General features: G+C 47.9%; 1 long non-coding RNA gene across 1 annotated transcript in view; it reads right to left on the bottom strand.

Moving 5' to 3' along the window:
• Positions 1 to 708: 708 nt before the first annotated feature.
• LOC123740020 (uncharacterized) overlaps positions 709 to 18,351 on the bottom strand; it is a 122,917-nt gene continuing 105,274 nt past the window's right edge. The window contains exons 3-4 of the long non-coding RNA XR_006768107.1: positions 15,320 to 15,368; positions 709 to 832 (exon numbers count right to left, since the gene is read on the bottom strand). This is a non-coding gene — a long non-coding RNA (uncharacterized lncRNA). The remainder of the gene's footprint in view (positions 833 to 15,319; positions 15,369 to 18,351) is intronic.

Genomic DNA, 18,351 nt, shown 5'->3' with positions numbered 1-18,351 from the left:
TGGTCTGAGTGATGAGGCCAGCCAGACACTGGTCTGAGCGATGAGGCCAGCCAGTCACTGGTCTGAGCGATGAGGCCAGCCAGACACTGGTCTGAGCGATGAGGCCAGCCAGTCACTGGTCTGAGCGATGAGGCCAGCCAGACACTGGTCTGAGCGATGAGGCCAGCCAGTCACTGGTCTGAGCGATGAGGCCAGCCAGACACTGGTCTGAGCGATGAGGCCAGCCAGACACTGGTCTGAGCGATGAGGCCAGCCAGTCACTGGTCTGAGCGATGAGGCCAGCCAGTCACTGGTCTGAGCGATGAGGCCAGCCAGACACTGGTCTGAGCGATGAGGCCAGCCAGACACTGGTCTGAGCGATGAGGCCAGCCAGTCACTGGTCTGAGAGATGAGGCCAGCCAGACACTGGTCTGAGAGATGAGGCCAGCCAGACACTGGTCTGAGAGATGAGGCCAGCCAGACACTGGTCTGAGAGATGAGGCCAGCCAGACACTGGTCTGAGCGATGAGGCCAGCCAGCCACTGGTCTGAGCGATGAGGCCAGCCAGCCACTGGTCTGAGCGATGAGGCCAGCCAGTCACTGGTCTAGCTAGCTACCTCTGGCCTCCCCCCGTTTGTCGTCGGCTACCTGTGTGTGTGTGTGTGTGTGTGTGTGTGTGTGTGTGTGTGTGTGTGTGTGTGTGTGTGTGTGTGTGTGTGTTTTTTAGCTTACCCTGTATTGATTGAAATGATCTCTATCAGAGGGTTCTTTCTAATCTTGGGCAGATCCAGTCTGGCTCCGCCGAGACGCTTCCCGTTGTCCTTCTTCTGCCCCAGCAGACGCACTGAGTGACCTTCACACATAACACACAGAAATACTAGTCAGGACACCGAGTGACCTTCACACATAACACACAGAAATACTAGTCAGGACACCGAGTGACCTTCACACATAACACACAGAAATACTAGTCAGGACACCGAGTGACCTTCACACATAACACACAGAAATACTAGTCAGGACACCGAGTGACCTTCACACATAACACACAGAAATACTAGTCAGGACACCGAGTGACCTTCACACATAACACACAGAAATACTAGTCAGGACACCGAGTGACCTTCACACATAACACACAGAAATACTACATTATAGGCTATAGGAAGAACACAGAGACACACAGAGACACACAGGGTTATGATTTCCATTGATTTCCACTGTTACAGGACAAAAGACAGGTGATGTCCACTGTTACAGGACAAAAGACAGGTGATGTCCACTGTTACAGGACAAAAGACAGATGATGTCCACTGTTACAGGACAAAAGACAGATGATGTCCACTGTTACAGGACAAAAGACCAGTGATGTCCACTGTTACAGGACAAAAGACAGGTGATGTCCACTGTTACAGGACAAAAGACAGATGATGTCCACTGTTACAGGACAAAAGACAGGTGATGTCCACTGTTACAGGACAAAAGACAGATGATGTCCACTGTTACAGGACAAAAGACCGATGATGTCCACTGTTACAGGACAAAAGACAGGTGATGTCCACTGTTACAGGACAAAAGACAGATGATGTCCACTGTTACAGGACAAAAGACCGATGATGTCCACTGTTACAGGACAAAAGACAGATGATGTCCACTGTTACAGGACAAAAGACCGATGATGTCCACTGTTACAGGACAAAAGACAGATGATGTCCACTGTTACAGGACAAAAGACCGATGATGTCCACTGTTACAGGACAAAAGACAGGTGATGTCCACTGTTACAGGACAAAAGACAGGTGATGTCCACTGTTACAGGACAAAAGACAGGTGATGTCCACTGTTACAGGACAAAAGACAGGTGATGTCCACTGTTACAGGACAAAAGACAGGTGATGTCCACTGTTACAGGACAAAAGACAGGTGATGTCCACTGTTACAGGACAAAAGACAGGTGATGTCCACTGTTACAGGACAAAAGACAGGTGATGTCCACTGTTACAGGACAAAAGACAGGTGATGTCCACTGTTACAGGACAAAAGACAGGTGATGTCCACTGTTACAGGACAAAAGACAGGTGATGTCCACTGTTACAGGACAAAAGACCGATGATGTCCACTGTTACAGGACAAAAGACCGATGATGTCCACTGTTACAGGACAAAAGACAGGTGATAAGACCCCTGGGTGAGATGGAGGGATGGAGAAATGGAGGGATGGAGGGGTAGAGAAACAGAGGGATGGAGGAGTAGAGAAACGGAGGGATGGAGGAGTAGAGAAACGGAGGGATGGAGGGGTGGAGAAATGGAGGGGTAGAGAAACAGAGGGATGGAGGAGTAGAGAAACAGAGGGATGGAGGGGTAGAGAAATGGAGGGATGGAGGAGTAGAGAAACGGAGGGATGGAGGAGTAGAGAAACGGAGGGATGGAGGAGTAGAGAAACGGAGGGATGGAGGGGTGGAGAAATGGAGGGATGGAGGGGTAGAGAAACGGAGAGATGGAGGGGTAGAGAAACGGAGGGATGGAGGAGTAGAGAAACAGAGGGATGGAGGGGTAGAGAAACGGAGAGATGGAGGGGTGGAGTTATTTATCTGTCTCATAATTTCTCATTCAGACAATCTCACGGTAAGAAGGACAAAGCTGCTCACAATGACAAATGGAAAGATGTATTTCATTAAATTGCGGCTTTTTAACGATATCTCTTTTCAACAGCATGTAATTAAAATCATATGAAAAATGTAATGATTGTTGCAGAGCAGGTGAGACGCGTAAATTGATGGGAACAAAGGTCTCTGGTGCTCTGTACTGTGGGTGTAAATTGTAAATATATATATTAAAAATATATATTTAAGGGACAAAGAAAAAGCTAACATTTAAACACTTGGGACATCAGGAGCCTGCTTTTCCAAATAAAATAATTATTTCAGCATACTTCTCAATAGCAGCTTATCCTGCCTAAACCAGCCTAACCCCGCAAACTGGAAGTCGCTTTAGTAATGCTATAGGCTAGCTAATGCTGTATGTAAATGTAAATGTATGTATTAGTAATGCTATAGGCTAGCTAATGATGTATGTAAATGTAAATGTATGTATTAGTAATGCTATAGGCTAGCTAATGCTGTATGTAAATGTAAATGTATGTATTAGTAATGCTATAGGCTAGCTAATGCTGTATGTAAATGTAAATGTATGTATTAGTAATGCTATAGGCTAGCTAATGCTGTATGTAAATGTAAATGTATGTATTAGTAATGCAATAGGCTAGCTAATGATGTATGTAAATGTAAATGTATGTATTAGTAATGCTATAGGCTAGATAATGCTGTATGTATTAGTAATGCTATAGGCTAGATAATGCTGTATGTATTAGTAATGCTATAGGCTAGCTAATGCTGTATGTAAATGTAAATGTATGTATTAGTAATGCTATAGGCTAGCTAATGATGTATGTAAATGTAAATGTATGTATTAGTAATGCTATAGGCTAGATAATGCTGTATGTATTAGTAATGCTATAGGCTAGATAATGCTGTATGTATTAGTAATGCTATAGGCTAGATAATGCTGTATGTATTAGTAATGCTATAGGCTAGATAATGCTGTATGTATTAGTAATGCTATAGGCTAGATAATGCTGTATGTATTAGTAATGCTATAGGCTAGGTAATGATGTATGTATTAGTAATGCTATAGGCTAGATAATGCTGTATGTATTAGTAATGCTATAGGCTAGGTAATGATGTATGTATTAGTAATGCTATAGGCTAGATAATGCTGTATGTATTAGTAATGCTATAGGCTAGATAATGCTGTATGTATTAGTAATGCTATAGGCTAGATAATGCTGTATGTATTAGCTAGCGATCCTGAAGTATTTCCATCTATTCCTGAACATACAGCGGCCTGGGCTCACGGAGAAGACAGGGCAGAGACCACAGACATTGATCAGAGAGACAGAGAGAGACAATCTACAGACAGAGAGACACAGAGAGAGAGAGCGAGACAGAGAGAGACACAAAGTCACACAGAGACACAGATACAGAGAGAGATAGAGAGACAGAGACACAGAGAGAGCGAGACACAGAGAGAGAGACAGAGAGAGATAGAGAGAGAGACAGAGAGAGATAGAGACAGAGACACACAGAGAGAGACAGAGAGAGATAGAGACACAGAGAGAGCGAGACACAGAGAGAGAGACAGAGATAGAGAGAGAGACAGAGAGAGATAGAGACAGAGACACAGAGAGAGACACAGAGAGAGAGACAGAGATAGAGAGAGAGACAGAGAGAGATAGAGACAGAGACACAGAGAGAGACACAGAGAGAGAGACAGAGAGAGAGACAGAGAGCGAGACACAGAGAGAGACACAGAGAGAGAGAGACACAGAGAGAGAGAGACACAGAGAGAGAGACAGAGAGAGCGAGACACATAGAGAGAGACAGAGAGAGATAGAGACAGAGACACAGAGAGAGCGAGACACAGAGAGAGAGACAGAGAGAGATAGAGACAGAGAGAGTCTCTGATGCGTGCTCCTAATATTCCAATACTGAGGGTACAAAACACTTCCTGGACAGAGAGCATCATGGGATGGGAAGCAACAGGGGACGATTCATCATTGACCGAATCCCAATTCTCTACCCTTTCTGGTCCCCAAGTTAGCACTTGTTCAATTCCCTTCATTGATTTACAAGGACATGACTTGTGTAATAAGTATAATGTGGAGAGATGTTTAGGTCCACACTACCTAGAGTATAATGTGGGGAGATGTTTAGGTCCACACTACCTAGAGTATAATGTGGGGAGATGTTTAGGTCCACACTACCTAGAGTATAATGTGGGGGGATGTTTAGGTCCACACTACCTAGAGTATAATGTGGGGAGATGTTTAGGTCCACACTACCTAGAGTACAATGTGGGGAGATGTTTAGGTCCACACTACCTAGAGTATAATGTGGGGAGATGTTTAGGTCCACACTACCTAGAGTATAATGTGGGGAGATGTTTAGGTCCACACTACCTAGAGTATAATGTGGGGAGATGTTTAGGTCCACACTACCTAGAGTATAATGTGGGGAGATGTTTAGGTCCACACTACCTAGAGTATAATGTGGGGAGATGTTTAGGTCCACACTACCTAGAGTATAATGTGGGGAGATGTTTAGGTCCACACTACCTAGAGTATAATGTGGGGGGATGTTTAGGTCCACACTACCTAGAGTATAATGTGGGGAGATGTTTAGGTCCACACTACCTAGAGTATAATGTGGGGAGATGTTTAGGTCCACACTACCTAGAGAATAATGTGGGGAGATGTTTAGGTCCACACTACCTAGAGAATAGGGCCACAGGACTCCTCTCTGATGAGGTGGGAGACATGCAGCTCAACACAAATACATCAACATAGATGACTGTTCTCTCAGTGCTTTATCAACTATTTACTGAGACGTAGAGAAGAAGAGAGATGTAGAGAGAGGTAGAGAGAGTTAGAGAGAGGTAGAGAGAGGTAGAGGTAGAGAGAAAGAGAGAAAGAGGTAGAGAGAAAGAGAGAGGTAGAGAGAAAGAGAGAAAGAGAGGTAGAGAGAGTTAGAGAGAGGTAGAGAGAGGTAAAGAGAGGTAGAGGTAGAGGGAAAGAGAGAAAGAGGTAGAGAGAAAGAGAGAGGTAGAGAGAAAGAGAGAAAGAGAGAAAGAGAGAGGTAGAGAGAGGTAGAGAGAGAAAGAGGTAGAGAGAAAGAGAGAGGTAGAGAGAAAGAGAGAAAGAGAGGTAGAGAGAAAGAGAGGTAGAGAGAAAGAGAGGTAGAGAGAAAGAGAGAGGTAGAGAGAAAGAGAGAGGTAGAGAGAAAGAGAGAGGTAGAGAGAGGTAGAGAGAGGTAGAGAGAGGTAGAGAGAAAGAGGTAGAGAGAGGTAGAGAGAGAGGTAGAGAGAGGTAGAGAGAGAGGTAGAGAGAGAGAGAAAGAGGTAGAGAGAGGTAGAGAGAGGTAGAGAGAGGTAGAGAGAGGTAGAGAGAAAGAGGTAGAGAGGTAGAGAGAGAGGTAGAGAGAGAGGTAGAGAGAGAGGTAGAGAGAGGTAGAGAGAGAGGTAGAGAGAGGTAGAGAGAGAGGTAGAGAGAGGTAGAGAGAGAGGTAGAGAGAGAGGTAGAGAGAGGTAGAGAGAGGTAGAGAGAGGTAGAGAGAGAGGTAGAGAGAGAGGTAGAGAGAGAGGTAGAGAGAGAGGTAGAGAGAGAGGTAGAGAGAGAGGTAGAGAGAGGTAGAGAGAGGTAGAGAGAGAAAGAGGTAGAGAGAGGTAGAGAGAGGTAGAGAGAGGTAGAGAGAGGTAGAGAGAGAAAGAGAGGGTGAGAACGGCGTTTTGAGATGAAACACTCCAGGACTACAGATATACCCAGTGTAACTGGAGGGAGGGAGGGAGGGAGGGAGGGAGGGAGGGAGGGAGGTACTGGAGGGAGGGAGGGAGGGAGGTACTGGAGGGATGGATGGAGGTACTGGAGGGAGGGAGGGAGGTACTGGAGGGAGGGAGGGAGGTACTGGAGGGATGGATGGAGGTACTGGAGGGAGGGAGGGAGGGAGGTACTGGAGGGATGGATGGAGGTACTGGAGGGAGGGAGGGAGGTACTGGAGGGAGGGATGGATGGAGGTACTGGAGGGAGGGAGGGAGGTACTGGAGGGAGGGAGGGAGGTACTGGAGGGAGGGAGGGAGGTACTGGAGGGAGGGAGGGAGGTACTGGAGGGAGGGGAGGTACTGGAGGGATGGATGGAGGTACTGGAGGGAGGGAGGGAGGTACTGGAGGGAGGGAGGTACTGGAGGGATGGATGGAGGTACTGGAGGGAGGGAGGGAGGGAGGTACTGGAGGGAGGGAGGGAGGTACTGGAGGGATGGATGGAGGTACTGGAGGGAGGTACTGGAGGGAGGGAGGGAGGGAGGGAGGTACTGGAGGGATGGATGGAGGTACTGGAGGGAGGGAGGGAGGTACTGGAGGGAGGGAGGGAGGGAGGTACTGGAGGGAGGGAGGGAGGGAGGTACTGGAGGGAGGGAGGTACTGGAGGTACTGGAGGGTGGGATGGAGGTACTGGAGGGAGGGAGGGAGGTACTGGAGGGAGGGATGGAGGTACTGGAGGGAGGGAGGGAGGTACTGGAGGGAGGGGGATGGATGGAGGGAGGGAGGTACTGGAGGGAGGGATGGAGGTCCTGGAGGGAGGGAGGGAGGTACTGGAGGGAGGGGGGATGGATGGAGGGAGGGAGGGAGGTACTGGAGGGAGGGGGATGGATGGAGGGAGGGAGGTACTGGAGGGAGGGATGGAGGTCCTGGAGGGAGGGAGGGAGGTACTGGAGGGAGGGGGATGGATGGAGGGAGGGAGGGAGGTACTGGAGGGAGGGATGGAGGTACAGGAGGGAGGGAGGGAGGTACTGGAGGGAGGGGGGATGGAGGGAGGGATGGCAGGTGTGCACAAAGACAAAGCACATCAAAGAGTTTCCCCAGGTGTAGAAAAGGTCATATGAAGTTTGCCAATGAACATCTGAATGATTCAGAGGACAACTGGGTGAAAGTGTTGTGGTCAGATGAGACAAAAATGGAGCTCTTTGGCATCAACTCAACTCACCGTGTTTGGAGGAGGAGGAATGCTGCCTATGACCCCAAGAACACCATCCCCACCGTCAAACATGGAGGTGGAAACATTATGCTTTGGGGGTGTTTTTCTGCTAAGGGGACAGGACAACTTCACCGCATCAAAGGGACGATGGACGGGGCCATGTACCGTCAAACCTTGGGTGAGAACCTCCTTCCCTCTGCCAGGGCATTGAAAATGGGTCGTGGATGGGTATTCCAGCATGACGATGACCCAAAACACACGGCCAAGGCAACAAAGGAGTGGCTCAAGAAGAAGCACATTAAGGTCCTGGAGTGGCCTAGCCAGTCTCCAGACCTTAATCCCATAGAAAATCTGTGGAGGGAGCTGAAGGTTCGAGTTGCCAAACATCAGCCTCGAAACCTTAATGACTTGGAGAAGATCTGCAAAGAGGAGTGGGACAAAATCCCTCCTGAGATGTGTGCAAACCTGGTGGCCAACTACAAGAAATGTCTGACCTCTGTGATTGCCAACAAGTGTTTTGCCACCAAGTACTAAGTCATGTTTTGAAGAGGGGTCAAATACTTATTTCCCTCATTAAAATGCAAATCATTTTATAACATTTTTGACATGGGTTTTTCTGGATTGTTTTGTTGTTATTCTGTCTCTCACTGTTGAAATAAACCTACCATTAAAATTATAGACTGATCATTTCTTTGTCAGTGGGCAAACGTACAAAATCAGCAGGGGATCAAATACTTTTTCTCTCACTGTAGATATGATGATACTGTGTTTGTAGATACAGTATAACGACGCATTATCATAACCAACAGACTGCACTGGTTCCTCCTCCTCCGTTCCCTCTCTGTTGCTAAGGGCCGGGGATAGGGGACTTCCTCATAACACTTAGTCTAAGCTATTTGATGGCCCCCATAATGCCGGGCCCCTAAAATGCCAGGCCCCCATAATGCCGGGCCCACTATAATGCCGGGCCCACTATAATTCCGGGACCACCATAATGCAGCAAGGAAAAGTTCAGAATGTTCCCGTTTATTTCAGACTCTCTTGAAAATAGGGCATTACCTAGTGTACCATTTTAAATAATATCACTTCCAAGTCAGGGCACTGAGAACTTTACCACAACAAGACAAAAGAAAGACAAAGTCCACTTGAGAAAGTGAAGCGCTGCTGTAGCTTCAGAGTCCAAGAAATCATTGTTGCTGTTTTTCAATCTCTTTGTTCAATTTGATATTTTATTTCTGAGAGCGGGTCTGCAGAGAGCAACCTTCACACAAAGACAGTGGACAGCAGTCAAGGTGTTTTTAAACAATGTCTTGTTCCTCTGGACCTGCTCTGTTGGAGACAGGGAGGTTTAACTCCCCTGGACCTGCTCTGTTGGAGACAGGGAGGTTTAACTCCCCTGGACCTGCTCTGTTGGAGACAGGGAGGTTTAACTCCTCTGGACCTGCTCTGTTGGAAGCAGGGAGGTTTAACTCCTCTGGACCTGCTCTGTTGGAGACAGGGAGGTTTAACTCCTCTGGACCTGCTCTGTTGGAAGCAGGGAGGTTTAACTCCCCTGGACCTGCTCTGTTGGAGACAGGGAGGTTTAAGGTTTAACTCCCCTGGACCTGCTCTGTTGGAGGCAGGGAGGTTTAACTCCTCTGGACCTGCTCTGTTGGAGACAGGGAGGTTTAACTCCTCTGGACCTGCTCTGTTGGAGACAGGGAGGTTTAACTCCTCTGGACCTGCTCTGTTGGAGACAGGGAGGTTTAACTCCTCTGGACCTGCTCTGTTGGAGACAGGGAGGTTTAAGGTTTAACTCCCCTGGACCTGCTCTGTTGGAGGCAGGGAGGTTTAACTCCTCTGGACCTGCTCTGTTGGAGACAGGGAGGTTTAACTCCTCTGGACCTGCTCTGTTGGAGACAGGGAGGTTTAAGGTTTAACTCCCCTGGACCTGCTCTGTTGGAGGCAGGGAGGTTTAACTCCTCTGGACCTGCTCTGTTGGAGACAGGGAGGTTTAACTCCCCTGGACCTGCTCTGTTGGAGACAGGGAGGTTTAACTCCCCTGGACCTGCTCTGTTGGAGACAGGGAGGTTTAACTCCTCTGGACCTGCTCTGTTGGAGACAGGGAGGTTTAACTCCTCTGGACCTGCTCTGTTGGAGACAGGGAGGTTTAACTCCTCTGGACCTGCTCTGTTGGAGACAGGGAGGTTTAACTCCCCTGGACCTGCTCTGTTGGAGACAGGGAGGTTTAACTCCTCTGGACCTGCTCTGTTGGAGACAGGGAGGTTTAACTCCTCTGGACCTGCTCTGTTGGAGACAGGGAGGTTTAACTCCTCTGGACCTGCTCTGTTGGAGACAGGGAGGTTTAACTCCTCTGGACCTGCTCTGTTGGAGGCAGGGAGGTTTAACTCCTCTGGACCTGCTCTGTTGGAGGCAGGGAGGTTTAACTCCTCTGGACCTGCTCTGTTGGAGACAGGGAGGTTTAACTCCTCTGGACCTGCTCTGTTGGAGACAGGGAGGTTTAACTCCTCTGGACCTGCTCTGTTGGAGGCAGGGAGGTTTAACTCCCCTGGACCTGCTCTGTTGGAGACAGGGAGGTTTAACTCCTCTGGACCTGCTCTGTTGGAGACAGGGAGGTTTAACTCCCCTGGACCTGCTCTGTTGGAGACAGGGAGGTTTAACTCCCCTGGACCTGCTCTGTTGGAGACAGGGAGGTTTAACTCCTCTGGACCTGCTCTGTTGGAGACAGGGAGGTTTAACTCCCCTGGACCTGCTCTGTTGGAGACAGGGAGGTTTAACTCCTCTGGACCTGCTCTGTTGGAGACAGGGAGGTTTAACTCCTCTGGACCTGCTCTGTTGGAGACAGGGAGGTTTAACCGCCTTGGACCTGCTCTGTTGGAGACAGGGAGGTTTAACTCCCCTGGACCTGCTCTGTTGGAGACAGGGAGGTTTAACTCCCCTGGACCTGCTCTGTTGGAGACAGGGAGGTTTAACTCCTCTGGACCTGCTCTGTTGGAGACAGGGAGGTTTAACTCCTCTGGACCTGCTCTGTTGGAGACAGGGAGGTTTAAGGTTTAACTCCCCTGGACCTGCTCTGTTGGAGACAGGGAGGTTTAACTCCCCTGGACCTGCTCTGTTGGAGACAGGGAGGTTTAAGGTTTAACTCCCCTGGACCTGCTCTGTTGGAGACAGGGAGGTTTAACTCTCTTTCATGGTGTTACAGTCTGGTAAACTTGATAGGGGAAAGGTGGATAAGTCACCCGCAGGCTGGTCCAGGAACATGTCAAGTGTTTTAGCAGAAAGAACACAGTGGGAGACTGAGCAGTGAGCACCAGCACATACCTTACAGCACGTGCCTCACAGCAGCAAGATTTCTGACCTGTTGCCACTAGAAAAGGGCAACCAGTGAAGAACAAACACCACTGTAAATACAACCCATATTTATGTTTATTTATTTCCCCTTTGAACAAGTGATTGAACCTGCCTGTAAGGCCAGATGACACCAAATTGTCACTGTTGGGACTGATCTCCATTGGTTCCATTGTGTCACCAGACAAGCTGGATGGGAGACAGCTGGAGACGGAACAAGCTATTGTCACTCCTTCAGTCCTCCAGGTCTGGGCCGGCATTCTCAGGACGCATCATTCCAAAAGGCCAATAAAATCATCACTCAGAGGGCACAATCCTCTCGGATTACGAGCTGGATTTACTTTCCAACATACATACCTCTAGGTCAACGGGTTTGAAAGCTGAGACAGACGCTTTTTGACGTGCTGTAATGAAAACAGTAACGATGCAGCGAGCTGGGGAATCATTTCCTTTCTGCGAGCTAACCTCCTTCACTCCCGCCGCATGCCGAAGAGGAATAGATGGAGAGGGAGAGGAGGGAGATCGAGAGGGGAGAGGAGGGAGATCGAGAGGGGAGAGAGGGACAAAAAAGGGGGAAGAGACATACGGAAAGGGAAAGAGAACGGGAGAAAGAACGTGAGAGGGAGAGAAAAACAACAGATAACACCCATTTAAAGTTCCTCTGGTGTTCGTGTTCCCTGTCTGCCTCTCTCAGTAACCGTACCACTACCAGTACCACTACCACTACCAGTACCACTACCAGTACCACTACTAGTACCACTACCAGTACCACTACCACTACCAATACCACTACCAGTATCACTACCAGTCCCACAACCACTACCAGTACCACTATAACTACCAATACCAGTATCACTACCAGTACCACTAACCACTACCAATACAACTACCAGTACCACTACTAGTACCACTACCAGTATCAGCACCAATACCACTACCAATACCACTATCACTACCAGTACCACTACCAGTATCACTACCAGTACCACTACCACTACCACTACCAGTACCACTACCAGTATCACTACCAGTATCACTACCAGTACCAATTCCACTACCAGTACCAGTACCACTACCACTACCAGTATCAGCACCAATACAGTACCACTACCAGTATCACTACCAGTACCAGTACCAATACCACTACCAATACCAGTACCCACTACCAGTATCACTACCAGTACCAGTACCACTACCACTACTAGTACCACTACCAGTACCCACTACCAGTACCACTACTAGTACCACTACCAGTATCACTACCACTACCAGTACCACTATCACTACCAGTACCAATACCACTATCACTACCAGTATCACTGCCAGTACCACTAGCAATACCACTACCAATACCAGTATCACTACCAGTACCACTACCACTACCAGTATCACAACCAGTACCACTACCAGTATCACTACCAGTATCACTACCACTACCAGTATCACTACCAGTACCACTACCAGTATCACTACCAGTACCACTACCAGTACCAGGGAGCTAGCAGAGCTGAAGGTCAGCCTTGATAAACAATCATCTCCTCTCAGGTGGTAGAGGGCCTCAGATGCTCATTGATCTTCCCCTCCTCTACAGCCAGAGTCTAGCCTGGTTCATCTAGTGGTACAGCCAGAGTCTAGCCTGGTTCATCTAGTGGTACAGCCAGAGTCTAGCCTGGTTCATCTAGTGGTACAGCCAGAGTCTAGGAGGGGGGAGAGGAGAGAGAGGAAGGGAGGAGGTGAGGAGAGAGAGGAAGAGAGGAAAGAGGAGAGAGAGGAAGAGAGGAAAGAGGAGAAGGAGAGAGAGGAGAGACTGATAACAGCTCCTGTCCAGACATCACATCACTGTGGTAATTATTATCTCTCTCTGTCAGATACTAAGCCACTGAGCGTCGGGTCAGGATGAAAACAGAATGAAATAAATCAAGCCCAGGCGGTTTACAGTGATGAATGACTGACATCGATCATTTCAATCAGCATTTTTCCACGTCTGGCCACGCGTTCCACCTGGCTACCCTGACAACATCTCAGCACCCCCTGCAGCAACTTACCCCCCCGCTTCTCCTTCACCCAAATCCATCTCAGCACCCCCTGCAGCAACTTACCCCCCCGCTTCTCCTTCACCCAAATCCATCTCAGCACCCCCTGCATCAACTTACCCCCCCCGCTTCTCCTTCACCCAAATCCATCTCAGCACCCCCTGCAGCAACTTACCCCCCCGCTTCTCCTTCACCCAAATCCATCTCAGCACCCCCTGCAGCAACTTACCCCCCCCGCTTCTCCTTCACCCAAATCCAGACAGCTGACGTTCTGAAAGAGCTGCAAAATCTGGATCCCTACAAATCAGCCGGGCTAGACAATCTGGATCTAAAACTATCCCCTCTGAAATTGTTGCAACCCCTATTACTAGCCTGTTCAACCTCTTTCGTGTCGTCTGAGATCCCAAAAGATTGGAAAGCTGCCACGGTCATCCCCCTCTTCAAAGGGGGAGACACTCTAGACCCAAACTGTTATAGACCGATATCCACCCTTAATAAACAGATCACCGACCATTTGGAATCCCACCGTACCTCCTCCACTATGTTTCAGAGCTGGTCATGGGTGCAGCTCAGCCACGCTCAAGGTCCTAAACGATATCATAACCGCCATCGATAGAAGACAGTACTGTGCAGCAGTCTTCATCGACCTGGCCAAGGCTTTCGACTCTGTCAATCACCGTATTCCTATCCAGCAGACTCAACAGCCTTGGTTTCTCAAATAATTGCCTCGCCTGGTTCACCAACTACTTCTCAGACAGAGTACAGTTTGTCAAATCGGATGGCCTGTTGTCCAGGCCTCTGGCAGTCTCTATGGGGGTGCCACAGGGTTCAATTCTTCTCTGTATACATCAATGATGTTGCTCTTGCTGCTGGTGATTCTCTGATCCACCTCTACGCAGACGACACCATTCTGTATACTTCTGGCCCTTCTTTGGACACTGTGTTAACAACCCTCCAGACGAGCTTCAATGCCATACAACTCTCCTTCCGTGGCCTCCAACTGCTCTTAAATACAAGTAAAACTAAATGCATGCTCTTCAATCGATCGCTGCCTGCACCTGCCCGCCCGTCCAGCATCACTACTCTGGACGGTTCTGACTTAGAATATGTGGATAACTACAAATACCTAGGTGTCTGGTTAGACTGTAAACTCTCCTTCCAGACTCACATCAAACATCTCCAATCCAAAGTTAAATCTAGAATCGGCTTCTTATTTCGCAACAAAGCATCTTTCACTCATGTTGCCAAACATACCCGCGTAAAACTGACCATCTTACCGATCCTCGACTTCGGCGATGTCATTTACAAAATAGCCTCCAACACTCTACTCAATAAACTGGATGCAGTCTATCACAGTGCCATCCGTTTTGTCACCAAAGCCCCATATACTACACACCACTGCGACACATCTCGTTGGCTGGTCCTCGCTTCATACTCGTCGCCAAACCCACTGGCTCCAGGTAATCAATAAGTCTTTGCTAGGTAAAGCCCCGCCTTATCTCAGCTCACTGGTCACCATAGCATCACCTACCCGTAGCACACGCTCCAGCAGGTATATCTCTCTGGTCACCCCCAAAGCCAATTCCTACTTTGGCCACCTTTCCTTCCAGTTCTCTGCTGCCAATGACTGGAACGAATTGCAAAAATCTCTGAAGCTGGAGACTCATATCTCCCTCTCTAACTTTAAGCATCAGCTGTCAGAGCAGCTTACCGATCACTGTACCTGTACATAGCCCATCTGTAAATAGTCTACCCGACTACCTCATCCCCATATTGTTACTTACACTCTTGCTCTTTTGCACCCCAGTATCTCTATCTGCACATGTATCACTCCAGTATTAATGTTAAATTGTAATTATTTTCACCTCTAGGGCCTATTTATTGTCTACCTCCCTACTCTTCTACATTTACACACTGTACATACATCTTTCTATTTTAATTTTCTATTGTGTTATTGACTGTACGTTTGTTTATGTGTAACTCTGTGTTGTTGTTTGTGTCGCACTGCTTTGCTTTATCTTGGCCAGGTCGCAGTTGTAAATGTTCTCAACTGGCCTACCTGGTTAAATAAAGGTGAAATAAAACAAAAATAAAACATTGGAAAGGGAAATTTGACAATGTATTTTAATTATAGACAGATAAATGTCCTAGACTGAAGGAGGTCTGGTTCTACAGTGGCATCTGATGTTAATGACTGTCCATTGTTCAGTTCAACTGATGCTTCCTGTAAAGCCTTTCCACAAACAAGGTCAGGTACTGGCCAGATAAAGCGCTGTGGTATGAGACTAACAGGATAATAGCATGAAAACATCATGCTATAATAACATGGTAAGAAACCCTGGAAGGTCCAGGGATACGTGACGGTTATATGTCTCACCTTTAACAGCCTCGTCCACCACCTCCACCACACGGTCAATCTGCTGGACCTGGAACACACAGAGGACAGGGTTAGAAAACACACAGAGAGACACAGAGAGAGAGAGACACAGAGAGAGAGAGAGACACAGAGCGAGAGACACAGAGAGAGAGACACAGAGAGAGAGCGAGACACAGAGAGAGAGAGAGAGACACAGAGAGAGAGAGAGACACAGAGAGAGAGAGAGACACAGAGAGAGAGAGACACAGAGAGAGTGAACATGGTGGATAAAACACACAAATCTAAAATCAAATCTTATTTGCCACATGCTTTGTAAACAACAGGTGTAGACGAACAGTGAAATGCTTTGTAAACAACAGGTGTAGACTACTAACCCGTCTCCCCTCTCTACTAACCCGTCTCCCCTCTCTACTAACCCGTCTCCCCTCTCTACTAACCCGTCTCCCCTCTCTACTAACCCGTCTCCCCTCTCTACTAACCCGTCTCCCCTCTCTACTTACCCGTCTCCCCTCTCTACTTACCCGTCTCCCCTCTCTACTAACCCGTCTCCCCTCTCTACTAACCCGTCTCCCCTCTCTACCACTAGTGAGCCACAGCTCAACAGTGATTTGAAACATTTCCATGTGAATAACAGCAAGGTAAACCCAGCTTCTCATTCTATGCACACAACTCATTTAGACTCTGTTGGCCTTGCCTGGTGCTGTTTTACATTTCATTCCTAAACTCATAACTGCAGGAAACACCATCAACCCCAAATCACAAACAAAACAACGGTGACTCTGAAACAGTACAACATAAACACAGTGTGGCACAGAGCTAAAACTACATCCAACAACAATCAATCACAGCTCTGTGGTGAATCAATCTTCTACTGATAAACAGGAGGACCAGGGGTCTGGACTGAGAACGATGCCCCGAAAGAGAGAAAAGATTTTATGCAGACCAATTTCTTGCTCCGTTTTGCTCCTTTTCCACCCTCCGTTTCCACCCTCCGTTTCCCCCTCTCCTCTCCTCTGTTCTGTTATTTCTGCATGAGCCAATCTCCCTCCATTTTTCCCTCCCGCAGTTTCCCCTTCTCCACTGTGTTATTTCTGCCTGGGGAACCAGAGATTGTAAAATCTTACCTATTAAAAGGAAATGTGTATCAATTGTGCCCTGCTGCAACCCTTAGTTAAATCGCTGAGGCTAGCAGGCCTCCGCTCCCGTCCAGGGCCCACCCCCAGGCCTCGATGGGCCTGGAGCCCCATTACCCCCTCCCATCCCTGGGCAGAGTGCAGCGGGGCAGAGGGTACCACCTGGAGGATGGATGGGACAAACAAGCACTACGCCCCCCCCCATCCCAAATGGCACTCTATTCCCTTTATAGAACAATAACAGACCTTAAAACAATAGGGAACAGAGTGGCATTTGGGACACATCCGAGGCCTCTCCCGTCTCGCAGCAGTTATATGCATGATAAGCACGGAAATGAAAATCAATTTGCTCCTAATGGGACAGCAATCTGTGTCCACTCTGAGCAGCGGGAGAGAGGCAGAGGGCCTGGGACTAGCAGAGTTTGTTTCTCTGTGTGTGTGTGTGTGTGTGTGTGTGTGTGTGTGTGTGTGTGTGTGTGTGTGTGTGTGTGTGTGTGTGTGTGTGTGTGTGTGTGTGTGTGTGTATAGAATGCACTGCTACCCTTTCGGATGCTCCACTATAAACCTTCTGCACTGCATTACTCTCAGTGACACAGAGACCACAGCATTACTCTCAGTGACACAGAGACCACAGCATTACTCTCAGTGACAGAGACCACAGCATTACTCTCAGTGACAGAGACCACAGCATTACTCTCAGTGACAGAGACCACAGCATTACTCTCAGCGACACAGAACCACAGCATTACTCTCAGTGACACAGAGACCACAGCATTACTCTCAGTGACAGAGACCACAGCATTACTCTCAGCGACACAGAGACCACAGCATTACTCTCAGTGACAGAGACCACAGCATTACTCTCAGCGACACAGAGACCACAGCATTACTCTCAGTGACAGAGACCACAGCATTACTCTCAGTGACAGAGACCACAGCATTACTCTCAGTGACAGAGACCACAGCATTACTCTCAGTGACAGAGACCACAGCATTACTCTCAGTGGAGCTGAGTGGAAACAATAAGCGAGGGAGGGGTGATTCAACTGTTTGGCAAAACATACTTTAAGACCATGTGACATCTGACTGCTTTACCATTGTGCAGATCTGACTCCATTCAAATGTACCGGACAATGTAATAATGTACTGACCAATGTAATAATGTAGTGACCAATGTAATAATGTACTGACCAACGTAATAATGTAGTGACCAATGTAATAATGTACTGACCAATGTAATAATGTACCGGATAATGTAATAATGTACTGAACAATGTAATAATGCACCGGACAATATAATAATGCACTGACCAATATAATAATGCACTGACCAATATAATAATGCACTGACCAATGTAATAATGCACTGACCAATGTAATAATGCACTGAGCAATATAATAATGCACTGACCAATATAATAATGTACCGGACAATGTAATAATGTAGTGACCAATGTAATAATGCACTGACCAATGTAATAATGTACCGGACAATGTAATAATGTAGTGACCAATGTAATAATGTACTGACCAACGTAATAATGTAGTGACCAATGTAATAATGTACTGACCAATGTAATAATGCACTGACCAATGTAATAATGTAGTGACCAATGTAATAATGTACTGACCAATGTAATAATGTACCGGACAATGTAATAATGTAAATATAGATTGTAGATGAAGTACATAAATACAGACGATAACAACAATATTGTTCATTTCATGAGAAGGCTGTTTAGGGACCCGGGAGGCCGTTTAGGGACCAGGGAGGCCGTTTAGGGACCCGGGAGGCCGTTTAGGGACCCGGGAGGCCGTTTAGGGACCCGGGAGGCCGCTTAGGGACCCGGGAGGCCGCTTAGGGACCCGGGAGGCCGTTTAGGGACCAGGGGCCGTTTA

The sequence above is a fragment of the Salmo salar genome, unplaced genomic scaffold (assembly GCF_905237065.1).
Source record: "Salmo salar unplaced genomic scaffold, Ssal_v3.1, whole genome shotgun sequence".
Lineage (NCBI taxonomy): Eukaryota > Metazoa > Chordata > Actinopteri > Salmoniformes > Salmonidae > Salmo > Salmo salar.
This window is presented reverse-complemented; position numbering and strand designations above follow the sequence as displayed.